Source organism: Pinus tabuliformis, chromosome 3_1 (assembly GCF_031772625.1).
Source record: "Pinus tabuliformis cultivar Carrire ecotype Pingquan chromosome 3_1, CPIR1, whole genome shotgun sequence".
NCBI lineage: Eukaryota > Viridiplantae > Streptophyta > Pinopsida > Pinales > Pinaceae > Pinus > Pinus tabuliformis.
In genome coordinates, this window is record NC_142301.1 from 570,196,411 (window position 1) to 570,222,881 (window position 26,471).

The following is a 26,471-nucleotide window of genomic DNA, read 5'->3' on the forward strand; positions in this document are numbered from 1 at the left end:
TTGCATGTTCAGTTTGTAACTCCGCCTTGAAAGAGTGAAATGTGTGGTGTAGGATAAGAAGCTCTCTGTTAAGGCACAATTGTTTTTCCCCAAAATTCTAATATCTAGATTCTATCTTGTTCATGTCTGTGTCAGGTGATGTTTCTTTTCATGTGCATGTGTTTAGTCAGATATAAAATACTCAAGTTCTCACCAGCCTGGGCTACAGTGGCCATTCTGATGATCTATTTCATACTCATTGCATTTTTCTAATAAAATGACATTATATTCATTTAAATTATGTGATTGAAATAGGGATACAAGAGCTTATTTGTATTTGAAGGTCTATAAGGCAGAGTATAAGCTCACACCAATCCTTGTTATTCTCTGCAAGAGAAAATCAGTTTCTATTTCACTCCTCAATAACACTGACTAAATCTCAGTTTGAAAATCAGTTAAATTAAGAAGACTAAATCCCAGTTTGAAAATCAGTTAAATTTAGATGAAATTACTCATTCAAAATCATTTGGATGAGGAAATTGTCAAATAATTGTAAGTTGTCGTCTTAGAGAACATGAAGGGAGCACATTCGTCATATTCTACCAACTGCAACATACCTACCTTCAATGCACTCTCAGTAAGGACCATAACGGGAGCAAATGTGGACCCATGTACAAATTTTTACTGCCTCAGGGTTTGTTTCGTCCTGTGACTACTAGGTTCGTTAGTCCTTCACATAACTCTCGAACAAAATGAATCCAAGAGTGGAATATAGACTCTTTACACGCAATTTATTTTCTAGAAAGTCTATACAGAGAAATGAAAGTTGCAAGTATAAGAATTATGCTTCAAAAATGAATTTTCTTGTGTAGTGAGCTATACCAAGGGTATGCTTTTGCAAAGTTTTATAACTGAAAAATTTGTCAAGAGGAATTTATTAAGGAAATCTCTTGTTAGAAATGAAATCCAGTTGAGTTGAGATAAAGTCCATAGTTACAAAGAAGTATTGTTGTGGAAAGCAATTCCAATATGACATTCCTGTACATTTTAATACAATATAAAAGGAAATTGATGTGATTTCCAAGCTACTTGAATCCATTGAACAAAGAGAGAATCAGTTGAGAACTGATGAATGAACATGGAAATCGATGTAATTCCTAAGCTACTTGAATCCATTTTGAACACAGAGAGAATCAATTGAGAACTGATGAATGAACATGAGCTGAAGCAAAAGGACACTATCATTAAGCTAGTCGACCCTGAAATTGAAGAAAATGATCATGTCAAACAAATCTACTAGCAGTGTACTAATAACGGTAAAATCGACTTGCAAGAAGAAAGTAACTTAAATACCACATTTGTTGGAAAATGAAATCAATCAACATCTAATCTTCTTCTGGAAAAAAACTAAAAGAGCTTTATTTCACTTTGAATTTCAAATGCTTGTTAAATGATCAAGTGGTAGTTGCAAAGAACAACTCAAACTGGGTGATATCAAAACAAAATAATTTAGTATTTCCAAGACAAAATAACATTACTGATGTATCTTTGGATTCCATGAAAACAAAGCAATTTGATGTATTGAAATGATATTAGGAGATTAGTAAAGAGGATCAAATTAAGTGATGTTATGGCCATACCATTGTATCCATTTACGCTTCGAGCGAAGAGACTCAGCAACACCAAGAACATTGAGTGCCCTTCAAGAAAATGTAGTCCTTGTGGTTTGTAGAGAGTCTTCACACTCTAACATCGGGCTCTTCAAACCATCTCTGCACAAGGTCATTACAAATGTAAAAAATCAGCAAGACACAAATTTGGTAGTAAATATGACCAAAAGAAGAACTAGTGCAAACAATTTTCACAATCCTGTTTTTGAAACCAACATTATAATCTCCTTAGCATTATGATCAGCTGTCAGTGTTCTTCCCAAGTCAGCAAACTCATCTCCGCCTTGAAAAAGTGTAATTGCATAAAAGGAATGTCGGTCTCATGCCAATAGGTCTCCTACGATGAATGCGTAGGAACCTAGTACATAGACCATTTTTCTCTTCGCTTAGCTACCTAGGGCTTATTTCCCTTTCCAAATATCAATAATTCTTTTCCAAGAACACATAAAATAAGAATAATATTTTACTATATTCTAAAAGGTGAAGATGTTGAAATCATGCCACAAAGTGAAAGGAAATCAAATATCTTTCCTCAAACCACCAAATATATAAAGAAAACAACAATAATTATAAAAATAAAACTAGATCTGTCGATCTATGCATGAAATAAGTCAAGCGACTAAAAAAATATGACCAAAATAAACCAAAAATTTCAAACTTGACAAAATCCTCTAAACAAGCAGCAAACAAACTGCTAAAATTTTCTAAGATATTAGAGCTAGACATCAACGCAATTTCATGTACTTGAATAAGCCCATTGTTGCTTAGCGTTAGACTTCTTAAATTAGTTATTTATCATTTAATACTAGGACACTGTCTATGTCAAAAGAAATAGGTCCCAGCTTCATCAAATCTGACTTCATTTCAAATCAAAGATCAAATCCAAAGGACACTAACTCGTTACTCTTGGATGGTACTAATGTTAAATACACAAAATAACAAAAAATAAAGATATGATAAAAAAGTAGACCTGCAAGATTATATTGGTCGAGTGTGACAAGGACACAAATAACTGAGACTAGAGAGATTTATAGAAGGCAGTAGTTACTATTGTGTGATTAGTGGTATGGTGGAGAGACCTACCAAGAAGGGACGTTGGTCTCGGAAAAGTATAGTAGGGAGATCCATAGAGCATTTATGTAAAAGGAAGATGAGAAGTGTCGTCTTCAAGTTGGTTTATGTTATGGTAGAATTTTGTTGGTGATAAGTGGTAACAAAACACTTACATCAATAGGTAAAAAGTAAATTCGGGGCATGAGTTGGACTGACTCATGTTATCTCATCCCTTAATGGTCCTAAGGACATGTGGGGACCCGAACAACTTAGTACCTAAAAGACTTGAAAACATGGCTGACAAATCACTGACAAGAAATGGCTAGCAAATGAAAAGAAATAGGTCCCAACCTCACCAAATCCAGCTTTATTTCCTGTCACAGATAAGAAACAAACAATGTAATGATTAAATATGAAACATTAATCTTAAAATAACACACATCAAAATAATGTTGCTGCAATGTTACAATGAAAAATACAAATATAGAACCTATTTTTACCTGAAGTTGACATATAGTAATTTTGCATGATCAATGGAACATGTATACCAAAATAAGAGTCCTAGGGTATTTCAATTTCCCAGTTCTCATCTTGGTCCTCATTTTCTAAATTGTGAACATGATCTTCTCTAAATGAACTGTCATTATGAGCCTCCAAAACATTATGTTCTATATCAAGTTCATTAGATAGATTTATTATATTGTTTTCTCCCCTTCTATCACAATCTGATCGCCAAAGAGTTAGCGCTCTTTCATATGGAAAATTGTCAATGTCATACTTTGTTACATATAATCTTAAACATGTATCCACATGTTTATCAAGCTTGTTCCTCAACTTTGACTTCAAGAATGATAATGCACTAAACATTCTCTCATCCTCCACTGATCCCAAAATCATGGTTTGACACAAATATGCTAATTTGAAATATTCTGATATGTTTTCTTGCAGGTATTGGCTAGCACTTAAAGTAGTCCATAATCTTGTTATAGCACCATTTTCATTAGGATTCTCCAAAAAAGGATATTTCTTCCACATTGTTTCAGCAAAGCGTCCACCTTGTTGATACAATTTTGATGAATCTAAAATACCTTCAATCTGTTCTCCATGTATCAAGACTTTCTTGCAAAAATGGTCTACTAAACATTTTAATCTTTTTTGAAAATCAGCTTTTAAAGTTCTTGGACATTGACAATTGTTCCAATATTGAGGGTATACCACACACATGGCCTCCAACAATTCATCTCGAGGAAATCGTTCTCTTATCTCTAATGATAGTGATCTTGCAATTTCTATCAAATTTTGTCTCACTGAAATCACAATATTATCAAATTGGTCTCTTGACACGGGGCAATCTTTGGTGATTCGTCCTGTCTTACTAATATAATGAAAGGGAACCATATACCCACGCACTACGATACATAGTATCCCTTTTTCATCAAAGGTCAAAAAATTTTCAGTATTTTCTATATTGATGATCTCAGTCCAACTTTTAAACTCTGGACCAGTAAAAGAGTCTGGCATCATATACAAATTATCCAATGCAAGACATGCTGACTTTCTTGCATTTGTGTATTCCGCAATATACATTGTGCGATTCTGAGACATTTTCACGAGGACATTCATTTCATGTAGCATAGGAAGAATTCCAGCCAATGTCAATAATGTCTCTATATTAGTTAGTTGAGAAAGAAGATCTTGAGCTTTGTCTACATTATAGCGATTTTCATACATCAACCCTACCAAAGATTTGAACTCACTAAATAGTCTTTGAGCTGGTCCATTTAATGAGATCCATCTTGTATCAACATCTTTCAGTAGTTTTTTTCCATTCGTAATACCATCTGCAAATTGTTGAAACTCTAAAAATCGTTTGGGACTATGAGAAAAGTATGCATGAGTCTCACGTACAAGATCTTCAACTTTTGAAACTGATGGAAACTTGCTTACTATTTTAAATGCAAGATTCATCCTATGAGCCATACAATGAATATTAAGCATATATGGTGAAGCTGATAGTTGTAGCCTAACACAAAGGCCATTCCTTTGTCCTTGCATTACCGCTGCTCCATCTGCTCCAACACATACCAACTTTTTTGCAATCATTAATTCATCCATACCACTTTCCTTCAATCCATTAAGAACAAGTTCATAAATATTTTCAGCTGTAGAAGTCTCTCTCATCTTATTAATCCCAAGTAGATAGGAATGTCTAATATGGTCATTAACCATATAAATGCTCATGCAAATCCATGAAGTATTATCTATGGCTGTAACCTCATCTAAAGACAATGCCAAAAACCTAGCATTTGCAATCTTCTCTTTCAAATCATCCTTTTCTACTTGAGCTAGATATCCTGCCCATCCCCAACCACTAGTTACAGACCAATGAGAAGATGGAAAGTTTGGCACTTGAAGAAAAGATAGTAATTTCCTGTGATCTGGATAATCTGTCATAGGACGACCTTTAGATAAGATGTGAAATACAGTGCTCAATTGTATCGTCTTGGATAACAAATTTCTTTCCATCGTCTTTTCAAATAGAGATATGATGGTTCCTCCGTCCGCCTCAAGTTTCCTCTTACATAATAAATATTTTTTATATTCTTCTGCATATTCAACATGTCGACATTCCTCGGAAGATTTCCATCTAACAATAGATTTCTCTTTACCATTTACAATTTTCTTTTCATACACCTTTCCTGCATGCTTTTGTACCGTATCTAGCTTCATCTGAAATTTCACTTCCTTTTGAGTTTTCCAACTACACGCAATACATCTAACTTGTCGGAAAAGCTCTTTCTCATTTGTAGGAGGTATTTCTTCAATAAATGGAAAACTTGAGACCCAATTTTCTTGGAATCGTCTTCCTATGGCCCACTGGCCTCTTTTCCTTTTCCACGAATGGATTGTGTCACTTTCCAAGGAAAAGTCTTTAACATTTTCATCACCAATTTCTGTTGAAATTGCATTTATCTCACCCTGACCACTTGAAGAACCTATTTCTTCATCCATCGTATGGATATCAAATGCATTTCCACAAGAGTTAACCTCTCTCTCAGTAACAGATTGTTCAAAGGAGCTTGAATTATGAAGAGGATGTGTATTTTTGGATGGAGCCTTTTGAAAGTATGATAATACATCTGTTTGCCTTGATGGTTTCTTCCCATGATTATCTTTTGACATCTCACTAAATATTCCACAAGTAAAATTTCCAATCGATCTGCAAACCTGCATCAACAGTTTTCAAGCGTTGAGATATGCTTCATATAAATTCACTTGTTCATAGAAAATAGAATTATACTTTGCAAAATAATTGTTGAGTCAGCATTGAAAGAACATATATCAGAAATTGAATTTTGAGGCAAAATGGAATTTCACAAAAATTATTTAACAATGATAATGGGAGACTATTAAATTTTAAGACATAAAATATAATAATTCATTTGTATAACATTGAAACAACATCACTTTATTTGAATTATTCCTAATTTCCTACAGAAGTTGGTTGACAGGATTCAGGACCTGGTCCCCTCCTCCCAAGCCAGCTTACAGTATGTCTACCATGCCCAAAACTCAAAAGCTAATGCTAAGCCAAATGAAAGGGTATTGCTACTTGAGGAAGAAATTTGAACAACCAGAAATCTAAGTATGGAAAGGGTAGAGCCTCCATCTATAAGATTTGGTAAGTTTTCTTTGGAATAAATAATTTCTATAAGATTTGGTAAGTTTTCTTGGCCAATGCCAATGTTAGCATGTTCAAGCCACAATTATCCAAGCCAACTTTGTCCAAAATCAACCATTTCAACAAAAACTACATTGATCCTTACCAAGAAAGAATATAGCTCTAGCGATCCTCAAACAAATAAAGTTATTGATAATGGAATCATAGTAGAAGGATGCTTACAAATATCTGTTGATCTCACGAGTCCGACAAAATAATGGGTTTAGGGTTCATATTTTTTTGCAAAGTTGCAAATCACTTCATCAAAAAACACATTGTGAATTTGATCCATGGGTGGAAAACCTAAACCAAGTGGTATAAATGAGTTCCAAAATATAAAAATAGTGTGTCTAACCAAATATGAGCACACTATTTGAAATGGAGACTTTGTGAAAATTCACATTTATACATTCTAAGTTAACTCTATCACAAAAGATATTGAAAGAGTACAATTTTAAACCGATGGGATCATAACAAGAATGATTCACCTAGATATGATCTAATTTTAGTTGTCTAATATAATTTATGGGTAACCTCTCTATGTCCCAATTATATTTTTTGGTATTTTTCAACATCTTCCCTTGGATTTTAACAACTGGCTTTCTCCTTTATTTGTATTTCAGCATCAATATCTTGATTCCAAAGGAGTTGAAAGATCAAATAATAAGAGTAAAACTAAGACATACTTCAAGCTTAGATGCATTTTTCAGAGCTAAGATTTGGTGGCATTGGATCCAAGGTTTGAACATGTTTGGACATGAATTTGTATGAAAAGACATGCAAATGAAATTCCTATTAGGCATTTTGAAAGAATTATCCTCTCCAAAGAAGGCTCCTACATTTATAATTTAGAAATTCCTATGAAAATAGACTCCAATTTTTGATTGAGGGAATTTATAAGAGGCACCAAAAAAAAACTAAAAGGGGCTTATCATTTTTGCATTAAAAAGAACCAAAGATAAAGTGAGCATTCATTATAGTATCCCTTAGTATTTCCTTGTTGGGTATGCCATTGGATGTGAAGCTAAATATCTTGAAAGCTATTGGGAATATAGTTAGGGTAGTACTTGAAATTGACAAGGCTACTCTACCTAAGCTTGTAGGGAATTTTACTTATAGAATGGGATGTAGATATTTTTGAGAAAAAGCATACCATGGAGTTGCTCATGGTTCGACTATAGGTCACAGTTATGGTTAATGGAAGTTTTGTAACCACATGTTTGCCGGAAAAACTGAGTGTGAGCCCTTAGTGAGAAATATTAGCTTGGGAATTCGTGTGACACAACGATGGTGAATACAGAAAAATAGGTCTTCATTACAATGCACATACTTCCATGTTGTAGGGTTCTAGTGTTTATCGAAAATATGGGTCTACTTTCAGTGTCCTATCTTCAAGAACGAGCTACTTTATCTTTTGGTATTGTATTAACACTATTGTAATCAGCTATCTCGTCGACCTACTTTATGGTAAAAAATTGGACCTAAAAAATGTCATCTTATCACCACAGCTTCAACCTATTGAATTTGGAGTGTGTACTATCTGATAGAACATCACTAGTGAAAAATTATCTAAACATGGAATGTAGATTCAAAACTGGAAAATAATTACCACAGGAAACCAAAACAACTTAAACTAAGCAACCTCTCATAAAAAATATATGTAATAAATTTATAAACACATATTATAGAAAACAATAACATAAATGACCAACTTCTTATCAAAACCTATCACTAATGATCATTAATTCTGCACATGAAAGTCTACTACAGAAGAACCACTAAATTGTTGAATTTTAAGTCTTTGTTATTGATCTATACCCTTACATTTATTTTATAGAAATGAAAAGGCGAGCTTAGGGTATACAAAACTAGATCTAATCATAGATATATGGATTTTCAAGATGATGATGTGGTCAAATCCAAGCCAAGAGTTCATATTACCTTCGGATCTACACCATAAATAAAGGTCAAACTCCAAGACATAAAAGATTCTAAAAATAAAATTGTACTATCTTCAATCTACTATCTACTTTGAATGGAGATTAAGGACATAGATAACCTTATCCTATCCTTACCTACCTAAAACTCGTGCACACATGCACACTAACTAATAGAAGGAAAATTTAAGGTTGCATCCTCTCATTGTTTAGTCATGGCTACCATCACCTACAGATTAGATATGATGTTAATGTAACATAAAGCAACAAATCTATTGTACGTACTCGAACACATTGAATATTATCATAGGCACACACTCTAGCAGGTTTTTGAACATGTAATTTTAGGTAGATATGGTTATAAGTTGTGAATCACTAATAGAAGTTACAAGGATCAAGCCTTGCAGTAACATGCATACTTGCATGTATATTGTAACCTCTAGAAGAAACACATAAGAATACGTTAAAAGAATATTCCATGTGGTTACAAAGATAGATGCATGTAATTGATATTATGACCCCTCGATCCAAAATGGTACGATATTGAGAAAACAATAAAAAGTCCTTGAAGTGAAAAAGAGGCCATGAAAAGTTTCATGGCAACAATGATGAAGATGTATGGTTTAGATTAAGAAGAAGCACCCATTTTATGAACTCAATTTTCCCTTCTTTTCCTTTCACATGGATAATGTGAATTCGGCACAATTGAGGCTTTGTGCGATGGGCATTGCTGCAAAGATGAAATAGGCTGGTGGAAAATTTATTGTGTACTTTGCCAGGTCCTGCAAGGATTTTCTATACAATTTCTCACATAATTAGCTAGTTCCCATCCCCTAAGAAAGGAGTTGGAGTAATTATCATTCAATGAAGAGGAATGATTTGGATATACACAAAACTTTATTTATATTCATAGTATCTTTCATCATCTTGGTTAGGAAGACACTGGGTACAAGAAAGCTACTTCCAAAAAATAGGACCAATAGAAGTTCCACACTCAGTACAACAATATTAGAATCACAAATAGATAGGTATGTTGTGATCAATCCAGGCATAGTTTGGGCATCACAATTAATAAGGCACTAAGCACTATGTAACTCATTGATGGGTATTGGGAAAAAATCAACAATTCTTCTCCCAACCATTGACATGCTGGAAATTGTGTAACTGTCACCCCCTAGCTTGTGTAATTTGTTCCATTTCCTAGACCTCTAGGGATTCCAGAGGTCTAATCTGACATCCATCCTCATGGTGTAAGGTATTTAGTAAGTGGTTGGTGTAGGGGTTCCAAAGCAAAGATTCCTCCACCCTGCAACCAATGTGGTTCTCTAGAGATATGTATCAGCATAGTAAGAGATTCTAGGGAGAAATTTATCCACCCTTTCATGAAAAGGGGACTCCAAATATCAAAATCTACACCCTTTAGACAAGAGGGATTTTATAGGTGTTTTCTCCACGCTAACTATGCCCAAGGATTCCAGAGACACATCACCGTGCTATGTACCAAGTTGGAATGATATGGGGCTAGCCAACCTATTATAAAAAACCTCTGCCAAATAATGTGACCACTACAATTAATTTAAACCATAAAACCTACAGGGTTTATTTGGGAACGTTGCGAGAGGAAAATACTTCCCATTCCCTAAATCTAGTCACAAGCTTAGTGCTGAAAACAATCTTCAACTAGAAGAAAAACAAAGAGCAGATCAAATATAATTATATTAAAATCAATATCATAATAAAATGTCTCACTGTTTATGATAATTAACAGTGCAATTTGTCTTATAGCTTTACTAATTCTTTAGCAACAGTGAAGAGAACAAGTGGAGTTCTAAAAACTGTTGTCTCTTGTGTTTTTGAACATAAAAAAGTTATAACTGTTAAGAATATACTAAGCAACAATGTACCTTTTAACTTTTTACGTTGAAAGTTAACATGAAATATAACAGAGAGTTGCCTGACTTCAACTGGAAATATTAAGGTATAGAATAAGTTATAACCTCTTCATTCTTAAAAGCATTTCCGTCTTTTAAAATCTTTAATCCATGATTGTATGTGTACCAGATAAAACTTCCTACTGCAGACGTTGAACTGATTCTAGAAGGCCAAGGTCCCTGGAGTATCTTTTCAGAATTTGATCTTATCTTCACACCAGGACATACAGAGGTGAACAGTTCGACTAAAGAATCTGGTTGAGAACTATGTTACTTCAACAACATTTCTTGTATTGTGCTTGAAATACCAATGTGTGAAAATAAAATATGATTTTTTCTGAATATGTGCCTTTATGTGTAAAGAACAAGTCAATTGTTTGATCCCTAAAAGAGGGACTTATATCCCACTCACTTTACCAACATGGATCCTTTGTGGAAATTTAAATTTGTTCTCTATTCTCAGTCTTATGCTGAGACCCCTGTCTTCAGTATGGATCCAAGCTTGCTATTCTTGGTTCACCTACACACAAAAAACCAGTTCTGAGTGCAAACTACTCTGCAAAACTATTCAGGATTGGTGAGATGGCCTGTTTTCTGGTATAACTTACACACAAGCAACCCGTTGACAATGCCAATAATATCCAGGACTTTGGCAATTTCTCTATCACTGAGAACCTTGTCTTTGGTGCAACTCCTCTACATGTTGATATCCAGTTGAACTAGATCTATCAAGATGATCAAGTCTGAGACACTGTCATGGTCCTGTGTGTGCATTCACTTCTTATTGTAGTGGCTTGTTTGATGAATTGTATCCCAAAAGTCCAATGCTTTGGGTAAACCACCCAGCCAATGGTTCCAGCTATTGGTCGAGATTGTTGGGCTTAAACATGAACCACCAAACTGCCTATGCACAAGGTTTATAAATCTACTCTCAGTGGAGCCAGCTTGCTTTTCAGTGTTTGGATAACCAATGAACTGATCTCAATGAACCTGTAAATGGCATATGATCGCAATGCCTTCACAATGGAATGGTGTGTCTCATTCAATGCCCCCATCCTTCCAGCTTTCCTGTGCTTATAACCAAGCCAACTTATACTCCAACTCAAATCGACTACCACTTATTAAAACATACATAAGGCAATCAGTTAAAACCATTTATGAAATGGTTACTCCTTAAACATAGGAGAGAGGGCTGCTACTCTAGAGATAGCCACAAATTAATATATATAAATGAGTTGGCTTCATGAGGAAATGAAATATGACAAAACCACAATGCTAAATGCCATGGAATATCTTTCTCTTCTCAAGATTTCCTATACTTATCTCAAATCCCTTCACTTAAATACCAATTCAACCACACATATATGAGTTGGCAGTTAAACAAATCATGTATGTGAAATGGTTTATCATTTAAACATATGAGAGATAGTCTTAATTGAAATATAAGAGATGATTGTCCCGGAATGTGAGAGTAAGACAAACATCTTCATTAAAAACCAATTCAACCACACATATGAGTTGGCAGTTAAACAAATCATGTATATGAAATGGTTTATTATTTAAACATATGAGAGAGTCTTAATTGAAATATAAGAGATGACTGTCCCGGAATGTGAGAGTAAGACAAACATCTTCATATTAATTCTTTGCCAAAGAAAACAATTAAATATGGTTTATTATTTAAACATATGAGAGATAGTCTTAATTGAATTATAAGAGATGACTGTCCCGGAATGTGAGAGTAAGACAAACATCTTCATATCAATGCTTTGCCAAAGAAAACAATTAAATACTGGTGTGATTCCTCCTGACCAATCTATAATGAACTACCTTAGTCCACTGTCCAACAAATTGAAGTTGAAACAACACCCAACCACCAATCCTACGCACTCAGGGATGAGGCAGATGGCTACCAAGCAACGGTTGTACGGCATGCATATAGGCTCAAAGAACAACCAGAGACAGTGGATGGCCTCACTAGGGATAAATAGATTTGAGGCATATGGCCTCACAAAAGTGCATTCCTTAGCGTGCAAGTGGGTATGGGATACCAACGGTCTCAGGCTTCTAACTTTGCTGCTCTGTGGAAAGAAATTAGGAAACCTACTAACTAATTGTAACAGTTAATTAATGGCAACCTTATATCTTCAACTTCAAAGAAAAATGAATGGTGGAGAATAGAGAGATGTTGGCATTTATCAATTACCAATGGATAATAAAATTTTGAGTGGAACAATCATAGCTATACATGAGAATTCACCATTAAGCATTAATGACTATAGGCAGCATCTTTCATATAGAGGAAACACTATATAACTCTTACACAGATTTTATTTTCTTCCCACAGAGAGAAATATTCAAACCATCCAAGACTCTTCAAACAAGGATAATTTCAATTCACTCAACACACAATGGCCACCATGTTTACTTTGGAAACACAAATGGAAAAACCAGCTTCAAATGGTTGCTCAGTTTCTATTTTGACATATCTGGTTACAATGCATCTCATGTCTCCTGTGCATCCTCACCTTGTGGCCAGCCCCAAGCTCTTTGTATTAAAATATATGCAGTTAACTCTGTCCTTAAAATGTATGACTGAATTCTGAGACTGCCAAACCTCAAGCTTGCTCGTGAAGAAGAGACATCAAAGTTGAGACAAAGAAACCAAGAAAATTTTGGGCAAGAGGAACCTAAGAAAAAAAGTGAGGAGAGAAAGAGATTGAGAATGGAATACAGGATTGGAGCATATTAAAGAAGTACCAACCAAGTGTAGAGCTAGGAAGAACTGAGATATTGAGACCTCAGAGGTTAAGGAACTAGTAGGTAACTGGTTTGTATTTTTTTTTAAATGTATACAAGGAGTTAATCCTCACAGTGGTAATAGTAGAAGGAGTGGTAATAGAGGACCAATAAAGTTCTTAAAGTGTATGGCAAGAAACTTACGACAAATAGGCTACAAAACAAAACATAGAAGGTTTCTAGCTGAGGTCCTCAAAGAGAAGAGAACAAGTGGAGTTCTCAAAAGGTGAGAAAAGTGTAAAAGCCATAGAAGACCAGAGCATGCTCAAGTGGGTTCCAGAGGAGGGAACCAGAGGAATACCAAAAGCCTAGGTTGAGGTGAAGTGGGTGAGATATTGGGTAACAAATGATGGAGAAGAATTGTTAAAGGGGCTTGAGTGTAGCTCACAATGAGAAAGAGAAAGCTCACAAGAAAGGAGGAAAGAAGATGGCTACTGATGGACATAATTCAAAGAGAGGCCATAACAAAAGGGAGAAGAATGCCAAGGAAAATGGCATGAGTAAAGAAGAAATTGAAAAGGAGATTTATGAGTTGAAGGAGAGATTCAACATAGTCAAAATGAGGCTTGAAAGAGAATACCAAAGGTAGAGATGGGACCTAAGGAAGAAGGCCAAATTACTTGTCAGAAAAAAGATTTTAAGAGGAAGCCCCCTAAAGCTAGAAAGCTAGGGAGGAAGATGAAGCACCTGTTGAGCCTAAAGTTGAATTAGTTCACTATTTTGAACCAGAGCAGGGAATAGTCCTTGATGATGAGGAAGATGTTGAAGAGAGACTATCAGAGAGTCTCATGGACTGCTTAAAGAGTTCAAATCAACATATGGATTTGTTGATAGAAGATATGGTGGAAAAAGCATCATAACAGTAGAGGGAGCTACACAAAGAGGATGTCGATGAGACAATAAATGAAAGTCTCATGGGAGGTTAGCTAGAAGTGCTCGTAACACTAACATATATACCATATGGGGCTAAAGAGCTTGGTGATTATGATACTGATGCTATGTGTATAGATGCAGATGATAAGGATTTTCAAGAGGGACAATCATTCATAGTTGTCATAAGAATAGAAGAAAGAGAAGGAGTACCTTCCTAAAGCATGGAAGGAAGACAAAATTTGATGTTGGAGGCATCAGAAGAGGCCAGGTAACCTTTTATTTTTTAAAATTGGTGAATTTTATGTGAATGCATGCTTTGCATGTGAGGAGAATGGACAACTGGTCCAAAAGGAGAACGAGAGCACTAAAGAACTGAGTACAATGGCAGGCAAATGTTACTAGATAGGAGGTGGTTCAAGCAGACACGCCACCTTATGTTCCAGCCATTCTCTATTTAGCTCTATTGGCTTTCTTATACCTATACCAGGAACCCGAGCCCACTAGGAAGCCTTTCGCTCTTTTAGATCGTGTAATGCAATCTCAGATCTTCACTTCCTATGCCCTGAAACCAACCCTATATCTGTGTACTGGCACTTCATAGAAGAAGCATTAAGGAAAGGCTATCCCGGCTGGGTGCTACTGGTTTGAATCCACTAGATTACCAGGTATTTAATGTCGCATTCCTCCAACACAATTGTAACATCTCTAAATTTTTGAATTAGTGCTTCAAGTTATTTAACAGCAAATACCTGGTAACCGAGATCTTTGGTGTATCTTTGTCGGTACAATGTTGAAAATTTTGCCAGCAGAATTGCACAGGCATGGCTTACCAAAAGCCCCTGCAGTTCTTGTTTGAATATTTCTAGGCTTGCTTATGCTTCATATTCATCAACATTCACATCTCCTTGGAGGATCATCTCTCCATCCCCATCTTCGTCATCTTGTTCACTTCAACTTCCATCATATGACCCTTCATCTGAATGTGAAGCCATGTTCACTTCTATGTCATATGGATCAAAGTCATCACGTAGGTCATTACAAGCACCTAGATCTGTGAATTCTTGGAATCCTTTAAACTTTTCCCTTCTCTAACTTTCCATTATGTTCTTTCTTCCTAATCACATCTGTTGAATCATTGGTAGAAGAGTTCATTTATATTTTACCTTGCATGAACTTGTTTGATAACTCTCTTAAAAACAAAAACTTATTGTTTCCGTTTCCTTCAATGGTGAAGACATCATGCATCTTTTCTATCAAATTAACTAGCTTATAAGAACCATACTCCACTAAAGATAGAGGTCTGCCAAAGACCTTTTGATATTCAGATGGAACATGTGCAAGAAGCATACTTCCTCTATATATATTGAGAATGTGGACAAGTTGTCTCTTTAAACCTTGAATATCGCTAGGTTGGACCCAAAAATATGAAGTTTGTCCTGAATTTGTTTCATTAGAAGGCATTCTATGTTGACCAGAATCTGTGACAGATAATGTCTGCATAGGCTTATCAAGTGCAGACAATATGACACTAGATGTTTGAGTCCTTTGCAATGAAGAAGATTTACCTGCATGGGTGGGTAGAGTCCTTGAAATCGGAGTTGGATATTGTGTTGACCATGAATGCATTCCTATAACATTATTGTCATTTCTTATGAAATAATTTGGGTTATATTCTCCAACCAAATGAGACGTTTTTGTCCAATCCATCGAAACATGCTTTGGATTTATACAATAAATTTGGTTTGGAGCATTTCCAATATTGTATCCATTCTTGGAGCTCCCTCTATAGACAATAGATTCTTCATCATTTTGCATAACAGAGTCATCACCTGAAAGACAACCAACATGATAAAAAGTGAAATCGGGTGCTAGAGACAAGGATTTTGCTGGAACAAGACCTTCACCTCAAGCCAAACATGGTTAATCCCACACAAATCGACCATCATTGTGTAGTGAAGAAGAGACACCCACTCCATCTGGAAATGCAAGAACAATTGTATACCCCCATTTCCCTAGTTTGTGCAAAGCAAGAGAAAAATAAACATCTCATGAAATCAATAAAATGGTAGAGGGAAGATGATTATCAAGAGAAAATGAAAACATATACACTAAAATCGATTTATATGCTGCATCTTTCCTTCCATTGGGAAGGTCAATGAGGTTGACTCCAGTCTTTTGACAGCCTTCTCTCAGTCTTGGAGGAAAATTATTAAAATCTCCATAATGCCGAGAGCATAGTGACAACACCTGTAACCATTGGATGCAACCCAAGAGCCATCCTAATATTACCTGCTACATCCGCTGGATGGACTTCCCCAGGAATAGGGCAATTTTCAATATCCCAATTTAGAAATATCCTCCGACTTTATTAACCAGTACTTATTCAGTGACCAGTAACACATGGGATAGTATTATTTGCAATTTTCTTAAGGAACTTCATCAAGCTTGAAAGACGAGCCATATCTATTTTGCAATATAACTTTTACGCATCTTGCACATTCAAAAATGCCATTGCCCGAAAGATGCATTTAAACAAGCTGACCCCAGACAATTTTGTCTCATGAACACATGCCCACTACTAGAACAATACTAATGTGGACCTATGCACTGAGAGGAAACCGAAACCATGTTGCGGAGACCTGAAACAGAAAATCCCCAAATATATCCTCAGAAGGTCAAAGTCCAGGTTTATTTGGAAATCAGGAAATTCTGTTCCTTTCAAATACGTTTATATAATCTGTTCAGAAAATGGGAAATATCATCTTTATGGGGTCACATGTCCTGTACATCCTGCATTAGTTAATAACAAGTCATGAAATAAAATTGATAATGTAATGCAATCTCAGATCTTCACTTCCTATGCCTTGAAACCAACCCTATATCTGTGTCCTGGCACTTCATAGAAGAAGCATTAAGGAAAGGCTATCCCGGCTGGGTGCTGCTGGTTTGAAAGAGCAAACCTACATCAACTCTAAAATCATCACTTACATCTGATCAGACCATCTCATTGACTAGAGAGATTGAATCCACTAGACTACCATCGATAAACAATCAACAGAACATCAACTAGCTATCACATAAAAGAAACCAAAAGACACTTACCGCTCCCACCGGCTGGCTGATGGAAATGGACTGACTACCGGAGATATTCGTGTTATTTCGTCTACACTGGTTTGTACACGAATGCGTGGGTTATACCGAGTACTTGGTGAATTATAAACCGCTGCAAATAAGAAACAAGTCCCATGAGTATAAAATCAACAAATACAAATGAATATTACGAAGTACCATGAACAGGTATACCCCATCTTCCGGAAAACAATTGCAATCCCTGAGAAAAGAAATAATGAGCCGTTCAAATCCAAGAAACAATGGATACTGAAACCAGAGAAGAATAAGCGGATTGAAATCTGAAAATGCAAGAATATCCCACCGAAACTGCTGCTGCTAGATTTGTGAACTAGGATGAAAAAACCTATTTCAAAACCATTTTTATACAGGAACCCAGGGAGCCATATACACCAAAACAGCGGGCTGAATCCGTCAAAACAGGGAGCCGCCCTCCATTTCAAAATAAATCTAACATCCCATGACCAAATCGACCCTCATCCCATGACCAAATCAACTCTCACAAACCACTCCCGGGACCAAATCGACCCTCACAAACCACTCCCAAACCAGAAAACCCAAACTGTAAATCAAAATGGGGGCGATTTTGATCAAATACCATTCCGCAAATATCAAAATGGGGCTATTTTGATCAAATACCATTCGGTTAGTTTATCCGCCCTGGGCTAAAATAAAAAAATAAATTAATTTTTAAATAAAATATGGGCTAATTATATATAAAAAAAAAATATTATTTTAATTAAAAATTCGCCCCATTAAAATATAAAAAGCCTTAAATTTCGCCAATGGGCTATTATTCGCCCCTAAAATTAACCTTGCTTCTGAGCATCATGTTTACATTGGGGTCTTCGTCGCGGGGTTCAGATCTCATCATTTGGATATTTTGAGTTGGAGGAGGCTGGAGTACCCCTTTCTCACACATCTATGTGATTAATGTAGGACAATCTATCATTTCACGATCAAACTGAGCCCAATATGAACAGGAAAAACTTGTCGAGTTGGTACAATTGCGGACATAGTTCCCTAGCCCTCCACAATTGTAGCAAATTAACTATCTGCAGCCCCTTACTGGTCCCATTCCTCCTCACGCTCAACCTCACCCTTTAAATCCCACGCCTGCCATCCCTACAACTGGATCGAGGGCTCATGTTTCTATTTGCATTCTATAGTTTGGCGTCTGATCCATCATTAGCTCATAACTACGACAAGTGCGCTGGTCATGGCTTACCGAACTACAGAAATTACAAAAGAGTTGTTGTGGGCTCTGTGTATAATTTTGCAGCAAGTGACAATTATCTGTCATGTGTTTTCCTCCTATCTGACAGATCGTGTACCATAATGCAAGTGGCAAACTTGGCCCTACCTATGCTTCTGATCTCAATGGCATTGGTCCCCCTCTTGCAAAGTAGTTCGTGAATACTAGATAGTGATCCTTGTCGTGGCCCTGACCTTTTCATTTTATGCACCATACTTCCTCACGTGACTCTGTCCGTGGTGCCTAGCCTGCTTCAAGCTTTGCATCTCCATGCATAGATTCTGTAGTTGTGCGTTGATTTGTTGAACTCCCAACCTAAGGTCTTGTATCAAGGTCTCATGCAATCTCAGCGCCATTTCCAATGCTTCAACTTGGGTTGAAAGCTTCTGCTGTGACAACATCTTCCTCAGGTGTGGTGTCAGAGATGCCACAAACCATGCACAGTGCTGAGCATCCATTAGCATCATATTAGCCTCGCAGATTGTGCTCTTCAGCTGCTAATCCAGATCCCATGGGGTCTCTCTCGAGAGCATCACAATCTCTTTAAACTCGATTATTGACTGTGTCTTTGATTTCGGTCGGCTAAATTCTCTATTCAACGCATTTTGGATCTCTGTTATTCCTGCGTTTGGGTGATCGTTAGAGTGCTTAATATACCACGTCAATCCACGATCTTGCAACGTGCTCACCAATGTAACCATCTTAATGTTGTCATCTGTGACCCCTTGCACTTCCCACAGTGCTCTTACCACGAACCAGAACTAGTCCACGTCCTCATTTCCTACTCCTCTGAATACAGGTAGCTTAATCGCATTCACCATGCTGATCTGTGGGATTATTGGAGTTGAAGTGGGTGAAGATGGAGGTGAGGGAGGTGAAGCGGGTGGCAATGTGGGTGGAGGTGGCAACTGTAAAATACGTTGCTTGATCAACTTGACCGCACTTCTCGAAGAGAACTGGACAAGCTCTTCCTCACTCTCTCGCGAAGATGAAATTAATGGACTGTTTTCTAGTTCCCTACTACTTTTTTAGATCTTACCGCTCCACGTCGTCCCAAACATTAATGTATTCACATAACCTGCTTTTTACATAACGACATCTTAATCTAGGTATTCAAAGATTTAATGTACTTACCTCATGATTCTTTGAGAAAACATCATTCGACTTCACTGTAGTGTACGATCATGTCCACCAAAAACTCAGTGATGAATCCCTCTATTATCTGGTCGAGCTAGTGGTCCACAACTCTCACGATCTTATCTTTTGATGCCTCTAGTTTGTGCACTAATTCTATAGTCCACACTATGGGTTGGTCGAGCTAACACCTTCCCTAGCTTTCATCTAATCTCTCGATCCACTCATACATCTAAGAAGGAAAGGATGCAAAGAAAATCTCATGGATTTCCATATACACGTAGCGATCTAGCCACCTTTTCTCAGATACTTGTGGAGATTTGTTTTCCTGTGTCGCAAACTCGTGAATCTTTTTGTCCAACCACTCTTCAATTTCATTCTTTGTTGGGTTCTAGTGGCACGATATCAGACATCCCTTAGGTAGATCTCGGTCCCATCAACTTAACCATTTGTTGGCTACGTGGGGCCTAACCCAAGTTTAATAGTGAGTTTAGCCAAGAAAATCCCGGTACTATTGGCCCTGTCGGTAACAATCCGTGGAGCACGGAATGAGGTCTCACCCGAGGTAGTATGGGAGGGTGCTGGAACTAGGTTTCCACACCCTAGGGATGTCTTGATGTGTGATATCAGTACCTAATTCGACCTTCACGCTTACTGGATTATGCATACTAGCAAGCTTCTGGGAGTCTGCGAAACCGCCTTTGCGCGGCTCCAGCCATAGTGTGATCGATGTTAGTTACCCAAGTCTTCCTTAATTAGGGTTTGTTCATTAATTACTTAGAATATTCCCATTCATAAGCATACCTATAAGTGCGTGCATATAAATAAACAGATATCATCAACACATAACATTCAAATACAGATCTATGAATTAGATGCACAATGTGTCAAAGCAACTGATCTTTATTAATGATGCCTTCAAAGTTTGATCTAGTATAGACTCCACTCTACCCTGTGCACTCAGCTATAGGGGTCCGCACACTAAGTTGCGGACCCTACTAGGCCTCTGCGCACTCAGCTGCAGAGCCTTTACCTTCTACTAGGACCTGATACACTTTAGATTCACTTCTATATTCCAACCATGCCTTTGCATCTATATTTTACTTGTCCATCAATACTTGAGATTCTATAGTTAGAGCCTCACTCTATTTATACAATCCCATGGTCCGCGAACCATGGGTAGGCCGACACACTTTACATTAAATTACATTATTTTAGGGTAGACAACCCTATACTCTCAAGCTCCACGCTCGCATTTCTCGGGGTCTTTACATTACATTTACCAAAACTCAGGCTTTAAGCCCCAAAAAAATGCTATGGAGGGATCCGCTGCCCAACAGGATCAAATACTCAAGTGTAAAATTCGCGGATCCAATATGAACTTAACAGATGGACAACACCGCGAGTGGTTTGTGGCTTCACTCTTGCCTCACCTAATGGTTGCACTGTCACAACAAAAGGTTATGATTAAGGTAGAGGCCTTGGATATTGCCATAAGACTGCATGAAACACCGATGCAAGATCCAAATTTGGGGGTTCAACAGATCCATGTGCAGTTGCAACATCTTTTCCTCGAAATGAAAAGTTTGATGTAGTATAGAACAGTTCGACCGGAGGCGCGCGAAGTGATATGGTGCCTGAAATGTAAAGGTCAGAGGCATGACAAAGACCACTACCTGGTATTTAAGAACTATATTGCAGGAGGAAGACCGATGCATTTGAGGCCAGAGGCCCAAGTAGGACCGAGCTGAGGGCTGCGTTGTGGTGTGCTATATTTCAGGTAGCAGGGAAATATACAACTGATAGTTGCCATTTGTTGTAGAATTTTATACAAACACCGCAAGAAATGTTCTGCAACTTTTGTAGGTTAGTAGGGCATGACGCATGCAATTTCCAAGGTTATGAATTGATGGTGGACAGAACACCCGCCTATAGAGTCCAGGAAAAAACACGGCCTCCTGACCAAAGCACTAGGATGGCACGAATAGGCTTTCAGGGGTGCGGACATGGTCGAGGCAGAGGAGGACCATGCAGAGGTAGGGGATAGCTAATTTGCTACAAATGTGGAGGACCAGCACACTATGCCCATGAATGCACTAACCCAATGCATCCATGTGCAAATATTGTACTCTGTTTGATCATGAGATGTGGGACTTTCCTACGCTGATAGCGGGGATACGTGACAAAGGGGTGATAGCAACTCAGCCGACTCAAAACCTATAGATGATGAGGTATGAGCCTCGCGAGGAGGATCTGAATGTGAATATAGTGATCTGAAGTGGAATTGCAATAGGAAATGATAAGGAAAAACAACTCGACGACAATGCATGGGTTCGTAAAGCTCTGATGATGGAAGCTAAATTTGATTTGAAGCCCACGTGCGAAACTATCATGGAAGAAAAGAAGAGCTTTGTTGAGGCCTCTACCTTAGGAAGCATGGATAAACCTGATCAAGAAATGGACCCTTCTATGCTTACGAACATTCCATAGACCTGCATGAAGTTGCTGCGTGATAGCAAGGCTGTGAAGGGGTTACATGAGCTTATAAATAGATACACCAGAAACACTTCGGGTGAACTGTGCATTATACAGAAGATTGGTAAGCATAAAGAAAGGATAGGACGAGAGATGAGACTGACTGTGCAGATAGGAGAATATGAAATGGATCATGTTATTCTAGATCTGGGGTCAGACGTGAACATTTTACCAAAGAAGACTTGAGAGCGAATGGGAAGGCCCACACTTTAGTGGTATCCCATTCAGTTAAGGATGTCCAATTAGAAAAAGATCATCCCCATGGGATAGCTACAAGGAGTAACTGTAGATATCGAAGGCGTGAGTGCATTGGCTAACTTTGAAGTAATAGAAATTGTGGATGATAGCAACCCATACCCTGCACTCCTTGGCATTGATTGGGCTACTGACATGAACAAGGTAATCAACCTAAAGAAGCGAAAGATGATATTTGAAAAGAAATCACTCCGCGTAATAGTACCCCTAGGTCCTGCTGAAGGATCACACTATACTGAACCAGTCCATGATTATGAGTGATGAAGATTTGGAATGCATATATAAGATAACACTGTGAGACCAAGATTGGGTGAATCTGAGAGTGGATGGACGAATTACATGGGATCGCAAGATTTCCTACACCTTAAACTCTGATGAAGAATTAGAGTGCTGGAAGAATCAGCTACATGAAGTAACCATGCTGAGCTATAACATGATGACCCATCACTGCATTGTGTATCGTCAAGGGTAAGAAATCTACCCACTTACAATGGCTTGAGTGATGTATATGTATTTTTGGATGCATTTTAGAGGGAAGTACAAGAGAAATAACGCTTCTAGGCTTTGCACTGGGTAGTGCATGCTACGCCTGTAAGATGGTCAGGTATGCACAAGGGTAGTTTTGATGATTGGCGTAAGTATAGGAGGATGATGAGAACACGCTTTGGGAAGACAAATGTATGAATGACAGGTAAATATGACAAGAAGGATGATCCTCATGCACACTTGGTGAAATGGGTTAAGGCTTATGGAGCGAAGCCCCAACCTAAATGGGTGCACTTTCTCTGTCACACCTTAAATGTCATCCCAATGAACTAGTACTTAGAGGCAGAGCTCCGCCATGGTACAAGTGAATGCGATATTCTACGTGAAGGATTCATAATGACATTCAGATTTGAAGATGGGTTTGACTATATTGACGAAGCACTACAAGAAGTTAAAGCAACAATATTTAGGATACCACGGGATCCTTTGGATCTGATTCAACTCGATTGGAATACTCAGTTGAGCCACGCGCTGGAATGCTATAACGTGATTGTTGATGAAGAAGACAAGGATCCAAAAAATATTAATATCCTTGAAACAGAGGGTCACCGTGAGGTTGATGGACCACAAATCGAGAATCCTCATATAACCGCGCCATTGAAAATGAAACAGGTAAATATTGGTATGGAGCCAGAGCCCAAATTCGTGCATATTGGAGATTACTGGGATGATGCGATGGTAGATAAGGTCACCGAATTTCTCTGTGAATACTAGGATTTAATTCGTACCAAGTTCACAGAGCTAAAGGGGATAATAGGAGATCCAAGCATTATGAAGATCGTGTTAAAACCCGATGCGAAGCCGATTAAGCAAAGACCTTACCATCTCAATCTGAAGTATAAGGAGAAGGTCTGCTTAGAGCTAGACAAGATGCACACAGTAGGCAACATTGAGCCTATAGAGGAATCTAATTGGGTAAGCCCAATGGTGGTACAGGAAAAGAAGTAGAAGGATGAAATAAGGATATGCGTATATCTCAGGAAGTTGAATGATGCTTGTGTACATGATCATTTCCTAACTCCATTCATTGATGAGGTATTGGATAATGTAGGTGGCCAGGAAGCATACTCCTTCATTGATGGTTTCTCTGGGTACCATCAGATCAAAATCGCACCTGAAGATAGAAGCAAGACGACCTTCGTGACTGAATGGGGATGTTTTCAGTACACTGTAATGCCTTTCGGATTGAAGAATGCGCCTACGATTTTTTCATGCATAGTCATTGCTACATTCAAAGAATTCATTCATAAGTTTCTAGAGGTGTAATTTGATGACTAGACTATGTTTGGGTTGGTAAAACGCCACGTGGAAAGTTTGCGCCTGATGCTAGATACTTGTTGAAGGTACCAAATTACACTCAATATGAAGAAATTCCTATTTTGTGTTCCTTTTGGGACTCTTCTGGGTCATGTGGTTTGTAGACAAGGACTGATGGTAGATCCTACGAAGATCACAATGATACTTAACTTGGAGGTGCTGAGGAGTGTGAAACAGCTACACGCAATGCTAGGACATACTAGGTATTGTAGGAAATTTATCAAGGGCTATGCCCAAATCACCACGCCTATGGAGAAATTGTTGAAAAAGGATGTCACGTTCTGTTGGAATGAGGACTTCCAGAAGAGCTTGGATGTATTGAAAGGAAAAATGGTAATCACACTTATTTTAGTCTTCTTGAATTGGAAGGAGTTTCATGTACATGTAGACACATCATGTATAGCACTGGGAGCAATACTGACATAGGTTGGTAGAGGAGAATTGGACCATCCTATAACATTGACAAGAAGGAGGTTATCCAAGGCCACTCCAAGGTTGAGAAGAACTATTCCACCACTAAGTGTGAAGGGTTAGCCATGGTATACAGGCTCCATAAGTATAGAGACTATTTGCTGGGTGGACATTTTAAGATGTATACGGATCATTCTGTGCTGAAATACCTGGTCAATAAGCCTATGTTCGGGGGGCAAGAATCTGTAGGCGGTTCTTATTGTTCTAGGAGTATGATTTTGAGGTTATTGTGAAGCCTAGAGGACTGAACGTAGGACCATACCATCTATCGTGCATCGAAATAGTGGAAGAGCCCACTAATTTGGAGGAGGGATTGCCTGACGCGCAGCTATTTGCAGTGTGTGTTGCGGATGGTCACTTTGAAGACATCATACACTTCATAATGATAGGAACCGCCCTAGAAGGCTACACCATCCAACAGAAGAAGGAGTTGGTGGTACATGCAATAGAATTTTTTTTCATTGTGGGACATTTGTGCAAAATGGGATCTAATGAAATATTATGACGATATGTACTGGAGTTTGAAAGGAGCAGTATCCTTGCGGATGCTCATGGGGGCGTCGTAGGAGGGCATTATCCAGGAAGGGCGACTATGCAAAAGATTCTATGCACAGGGTCGTGGTGGCTAACCCTCCATCAGGATTCAAAAGCTTACTTCAAGGCATGTGATGTGTGTCAAAGGACTAGTAGGACATCGTGGAGAGATAAGCTGCCTCTGAACCCATAGATGACGTTACAACCTTTTGAGAAATGGGCGATAGATTTTGTGGGACCCATTTAGCCCAAAGGAAAGAAGACAGGAGTGTGGTACATTATCACTGTGATTGAGTATTTCACTCGATGTGTGAAGGCATAGCCTATAAAGTACTGCACAGGTGTGACCGTTGCGAATCATAGCACGCACTTTCTGAATAAGACGATTAGTGCACTAGGGAGGAATTTTAGGTATATCACCAGAAAAACATGCCTTATCACCCACATGCTAATGAGATGGTGGAAGCATTTAATAAGGTGTTGGAGAACGTGCTGACTGAGGTTTACAACACTTATTGAAGTGATTGGGACTTGCGCATACCCGTAGTACTATGGGCCTATCTAACGACATGCAAAATGTTGTCTGGACAAACAAACTTTAGGCTTGTATATGGTATTGAAGTAGTGATGCCCATGGAATACATTGTGCCTAGTCTGTGCATAGCATCACGCACAGGTATGATAGATCACGGAGGCCTAGAAGAGAGGCTCGCACAGCTTGCTGAGCTTAAGGAAGAGAGATTTCTCATTGGATTTTGACCAACAGGTCCAAAAGAAGCACGAAAAAGCATGGCATGATCGTAACATTAAGCTGTGCACCTTTAAGGTAAATGATCTGGTTTTGTTATATGATAGCAAGTTTGATAAATTTCCAAGGAAATTCAAAATGCACTCATTAGGGACCTATGTCATTAAGGAGATTACCAATGGCAGAGCAGTTCAGCTGGTTAAATTGAATGGAGATCCCTTCCCAGGAAAGGTGAATGGCAATCGATTGAAGCTAGACACTGTTGATTTGGTTAGGTGATTATATGAGGGTAGCATAGTCTTAGTGCTCCAGGAAGCTAAAAGGAGGCACAAAACTATAAACTACACTGCCCAGGTTGGGGAACTACGCGACTGGAGGATTGTACGAGATGAGGAAATGTCACATGGTTCGTGACAGTGTGAGGAGAGCTGTGATACCCAGGGATAAATTGCGTAGGTAAGCCAAAAAGTGACTGTTAAAGTCACTGTTCATGATTTGACAGTAAAAATGTAGCCAAATGGAGCGTTTGGCTTACATTTAAGACAAATTTTATGGTTAAGATCCTTGGAAATCTGTAGCCACTC

At 37.9% G+C, this 26,471-nt stretch overlaps 1 pseudogene; it reads right to left on the bottom strand.

Moving 5' to 3' along the window:
- Positions 1 to 14,616: 14,616 nt before the first annotated feature.
- Positions 14,617 to 16,475, bottom strand: LOC149188273 (uncharacterized; annotated as a pseudogene).
- Positions 16,476 to 26,471: the final 9,996 nt, after the last annotated feature.